Source organism: Pteropus alecto, unplaced genomic scaffold (assembly GCF_000325575.1).
Source record: "Pteropus alecto unplaced genomic scaffold, ASM32557v1 scaffold5, whole genome shotgun sequence".
Classification (NCBI taxonomy): Eukaryota; Metazoa; Chordata; class Mammalia; order Chiroptera; family Pteropodidae; genus Pteropus; species Pteropus alecto.
In genome coordinates, this window is record NW_006441953.1 from 6,514,378 (window position 1) to 6,520,248 (window position 5,871).

The following is a 5,871-nucleotide window of genomic DNA, read 5'->3' on the forward strand; positions in this document are numbered from 1 at the left end:
TTTTAGCATAATATATACTCTATTAATACATTGTTGACGATTGCTTTAATGTTTATAGACATTGGCTGAAATTTAGTCATTGTAGTTATAAATAGTAATCTCAATCATAATAAATACATTATTTTTTTTTTAGAATTGAAAGGCTTTTCATTTCATGTGTATTACCAGTGCATCCATACAGAACATTTTATAATGGCTAGTGACACGTAGTTACCAAGTTTTTTCAAACACCAAGTGCTAGTATTTTCTGGTAAATATCAATTTTCCCTAAACAAAATAACCAACATAACACAATTTCAGGAGACAGTGATATCATCAGCATAAATCATCCAAATCACAAAAATGGCAATACTTAACATCACTCACCTCACATTTTCCCAATGTAAAAAGACATTTCAAAAACTTCATAATAGCATTAAACTACAAAATTCACTCTGCAAACATAAGAAGTTATTTTTCAAATTTTGACTTTAAATTTTTTTTTTTAATGTTAAAAATCATGGTGAGGAATGTGCTGAGAGAGGTGGAGAAAAAGGAGCTTCCAGTTGATGGATTCAACATGCCTAAAACACTTCAGTAATATAGAGGAAACACTTCGAAAGCAAGAATATGTTATGAATAAAAATCTTTCAGCAAGAAGAGCACATACATGAACAGTTCTTCCATTAGTCGCCCCACAGGAGGAACGTCTTGAAGAATACTGGTTTACACAATCTTCTGTAAGATAGAGTTGGCTATCTCCATTGATTTTATCTTTTACTAGAATAATATCATAAGAGCTCATGTGCTTTTGTAAAAGCCCATTCACTCTTTCATTTAGATATCCAGTTTTCAGAATGCGTTAAACATTCACTACTCCATCTGCCATTCATTCTTAAGTCTCCTTGGGAGTCTCCCAGCAAAATTATCTGGCTATTATCTTTTAATTGATTGAAATATTCTGTGTTCTTCAAGGCGCCACGATGTTTGTTAAATACATTAGTTCTCCTTTAAATTCTTCGAGCACCCCATTGTCATCAAAATCCATGAAGTTGGACACTAATTTGACATTTGGATAATAAACACCAGTTTGATGGATAATCTCCTCTAGGACATCACTGATACCAGCTGAAAATATGAACACAGGGATACTATGTGGTTATAGTCTATCAAAGAAATTCTCTTACTCTTCCTTGAGCATAACATCAGATTCTGCCACAATTTCTTTAAGTTTAGCTTTCGGTAAAGCTTGTTCAACAAGCAAACCATGTGATTTACTATACCATTCTACCATATAAGAGTACTTCTATGGTAAAAATAGGATCAATTTCAATAGCATATTTTTCCTTTGTTGCAGTAGCTTTTTTTGACATTTATCTGGAACTAGCTTTCTGTTGTCAATGATATTATGACATGTTGGTGATCTTTTCCTTTTCTAGGAAAATCTGCTCAGTGTCATACAAAGTCTGTTACTATCTGAAGTTTAACAGCTTCTCCTTTGATAAGACCACAGATAATTTCTTCTACTCTTCTTGTGGAGTTCTTGATGCAAACTGAACTTTTCCAGAATTCTGGCATCATTTTCACATGTACAGCAGAATCTTGACTAGTCATTTCTTGGTTATCCAATCTTCCTTCAGGCACTCTGAGTTCTTCTGTCCTTGAATTTGCCCTAGAACAACAGCATAGGTGGGTAAGCAATATCCAGAGATGTAAGGCTTAGATATAGACATTTCAATGATCTTGGTCTTCTGGCCCTGTCTTTGTCTTCAAGGTGAATGTGCACTGGACCAGCACCACTCCCGCCACGAGGGAGCACATGCTGGTGCTTGCTTCAGTGCCTACCCTGGCCACTGCAGCCCGGTCCATAGCCTCATGTGCCTCCTGGGCTGAAAAGAAGCCATAAATATGTTATTTTTAAATAGCAAGTACAAACAAAAAATCATATACCACACTATATTTGAGTCTTAGAATAATCAAATAAGCTTCTTTCACATTTTCTTGTACTATTTTTCCCCCAGGAATAAAACAATTAGCTTTTTTGTTTGTTGCTAAAAAAAAAAAAAAGTTGCTAACAATAGGAACTTCAGTGGGAATTTCAGAGGGAATTCCCTCTCGATCTTTCCCCTCCTCTACTCTCAATAGCAATGCTCAGAAAGACTACGAACAGAGGTTATAGTGACCAACAGAAACTTGTTTCATTAGTAAGACATGCAACCACTGCTTTAATGCCATTTGGAAGCTAACCTTTCAGGGATTTAATACAGTTGTTCTTTAACAATAGAATTTGGTTCATTTGCTATTTAAGACATGATTATTTAAATTAAAGTTAATTGGTTTCCTTACTCCCCTTTAGGGCTTTAGTCTCAGAACGTTTCTATTAGAAAAATCTAATTTGTCTCAAATTCTTATTTCTAAATTTTAGAATGGTTAAAAGCTCTGATATTTTAACTCTTTGTAGCAAAAATTATCTCTAAATTACAGCTCAAATTGGCAAATCAATTAAAGATGCAGGTGACACAGTTAGAAAAGGGCTCAGTCGTAGTTCAGGAAGACAAGGAGCCGCAGTGGAAGACGAGCAGTCGGTCTCTACCGCCACCTCTCAGAGGTCGAGAAAAGATTGGGCCACTCCTTTTACGTTTCTTGAGGTTTCTGGTATAAATTTAAAAATAAAGCCATATTTTAAATGTTTATATTGAATACACAAAAATGCAGTGTAACATAGTTGAGCTATTCACCAATAACCACAAGTTTAACACAATGCGTTTAATTCATGGAGCACTGCAGGCTGTGACACTCACTGCTGGAACAAAGTGTCTACGTTCTACAATGAAAGTCTTCCAATCTTTTTCCTGTATCTCAATGACTATAATTATAACCTCATCTAGAAGTACTATTAAATTCTCAACTTCAAGCTCTCCTTGTATAGGAAGGAGGCTCAAGTCCAAACGCTCCCTCTCAGCATGCCTTGATAGGCTCCAATCTCATTTACTCACTTATTTTTTCTTCTTTTTTTGTCCTTCGTATGTACCAGGCACTGCTAAAGGCATTTAAAATGTATCATTCAAAAGTATTTTTTAAAAGGACAAAAAGCCCCTATTTTGTGGAAAATACTTTTCATGGAGACAGACAACCTATAACAAACATAGTAAGTAAATAGATAGTATGTTAGAAAGTGATAAGTCCAAGAGAAAAAAAATAGAACAGGGTGGGGGGAACTAGGAGTCCCAGTGAAGGATAGAAATGTGCAATTAAATAGGATAGTTAAGACAGACCTCACTGAAAAAGTGACCTTGAGCAAAGAAACGAAAGAAGTAAGAGTAAGCCATGTGTGAGAAGAGTAAGCAGAGAAACATGCAAATTGAAAAGGTGCCCTACCCACCTCCCAATATTATTATTTTTAACTAATAAAATTATTTTATTTATAATGATTTGGAATTATTTTCATTAAGAAAGAAAAGTGGTATTTTGGCACCTGTATCCAAATATTATTGACTGATAAGTATCATACATTAATTAATTTGAGGAGAAAATTTTAATTATTATCTTAATAGAAACTAAAAAGGAAATTGATGAATTCAACACCTATTCCTGAAATGGCAAAAAAATAAGAAGAAGAAGAAGAAATAATTACCAGTAACTCTTTTTTTTTTTACTAAGATAGAACTAACATAATAGTTTCAGGATTGCACATAATGATTCAATATTTGTATGTATTGTGAAATGATCACCACAATAAATCTAGTTAACATCCATCATCATATATAGTTACAGAATTTATTTTCTGGTACTAAGAACTTTTAAGATTTACTCTCTTAGCAACTCTCAAAGATGCAATATAGTATTATTAATTATAGTTGCCATGTTATACATTATATCCCCATGACTTATTTATTTTATAAATGGAAGTTTGTACTTTTTGACTCCCTTCACCCATTCCCCCCACCTCTGGCAAGCACTGATGTGCTATGAGCTTGGTTTTTTTTTTAGATTCCATGTGTAAGGAAGGTCATATAGTATTTGTCTTGTCTTTCTCTGATTTATTTCACTTAGCATAATGCCCTCAGTGTCCATCCATGTTGTCGCAAATGGCAAGATTTCATTATTTTTTATGGCTGAATATATATATATTTTAATGGCTGAATGTGTGTGTGTGTGTGTGTGTGTGTGTGTGTGTGTGTGTGTGCGTGTTGTATATCACAAGTTTTTTATCCATTTATCCACCGATGGACACTTAGGTTGTTTCCCTATGCTGGCGATTGTAAATAATGATGCATGAACATGGGGTGTATATATTTATTTTGAATTTGTGTTTTCATTTTCTTTGAATAAATGCACCAGATCCTCACAATGTCATTTCATTCAACATCATTTCAATATAACGTTGATGAGATGCTGTAGGAACTTAGCTCTTGTTTACATCAATTAGCCTATGGTAAAATTGGTTTCATTATGCTTTGTTTCACTGCAGTTTCAAGAACCTATTGAGGACATTAAGTAAAAACTTACTGTACCAGAAGTGGCATTGCTGGATCATATAGTAGTTCTATTTTTCATTTTTTGAGAACCCCCGATACTGTTTTCCATAATGGCTGCATCAGTTTATATACTCACCAACAGTTTTATGTTCTCTGCATTTTCACCAACATTTGTTATTTCTTGTCTTTTTGATAACAGCTATTAATAGGTGTCAGGTGACATCTCATTGTGGTTTTGATTTGCATTTCCCTGATGATTATTTTTTCATGTATCCATGGGCCGTTTGCATCTTTGGAAAAATTTTTATTCAGATCCTCTGCCCATTTTTTAATCAGACTTTTTTCTACTGAGCTGTATGAGTTCTTTATACATTTTAGATATTAACCTCTTATCAGATATATGATTTGCAAATATTTTCTTTCATTCAGTAGCTGGCCTTTTCGTTTTGTTGATGGTTTCCATTGCTGTGCGGCAGCTTTATTTTGATGTAGTCCCGCTTGTTTATTTTTGCTTTTGTTGCCTTTGCTTTTGATGTCAAATCCAAAAAATCATTGCCAAGTCTGATGTCAGGAAGATTACCGCCTATGTTTTCTTCTAGGAGCTTTATGGTTTCAGGTCTTATATTCAAGTCTTTAATCCACTTTGACTTAATTTCTATCTATGGTGTAGATAGTGATCCAGTTTCATTCTTTTGCATGTTGTTGTCTAGTTTTCCAAACACCATTTACTGAAGAGACTGTCCTTTTCTCATTTTATGTTGTTGGCTCCTTTGTAGTAAATTAATTGACCACATATGTGTGGGTTTATTCCTGCTCTCTCTATTCTGTTCTATTAATCTATGCATCTGTTGTTATGCCAATACCATACTGTTTCGATTATTATAACTTTGTAATATAATTTGAGATCAAGAACCACGATGCCTCCAACTTTGTTCTTCTTTCTTCAGATAGCTTTGGCTATTCCGGTTCTTTTGTTGTTTCATACAAATTTTAGAATTCTTTGTTCTATTTTTTGAGAAATTCCATTGCAATTTATATAAGGATTGCACTTAATCTGTAGATTGTTTTGGGTAATGTGGACATTTAACAAATATTAATTATTCTAACCCATAGCATGAACTATTTTTCCATTATTTATGTCTTTTTCAATTTCTTTAATCAATGTCTTATAGTTTTCAGTGTACCAGTGGCCACTTTTTTAAACACATAACTTAGTGGAGGAACACTGGATGCTTTCCTACTAGTCAGGAATAAGGCAGAAATTCCCATATCTACATTATTATTCAATATTGTCTTTCAAGTATCAGCCAATAGAATTTGATAAGAGGTACAAGAAATAGAAAGGAAGAGATAATATACCTGAATAATACCTGAGAATTCCCCCCAAATTAATAAAAAATTAAATGTCTATAAT

The 5,871-nt window shown here is 33.7% G+C and overlaps 1 pseudogene; it reads right to left on the minus strand.

Annotated features, from left to right (window-relative positions):
* Positions 1-705: 705 nt before the first annotated feature.
* On the minus strand, positions 706-1,643 carry LOC102888192 (annotated as a pseudogene).
* Between the last annotated feature and the right edge of the window lie 4,228 nt (positions 1,644-5,871).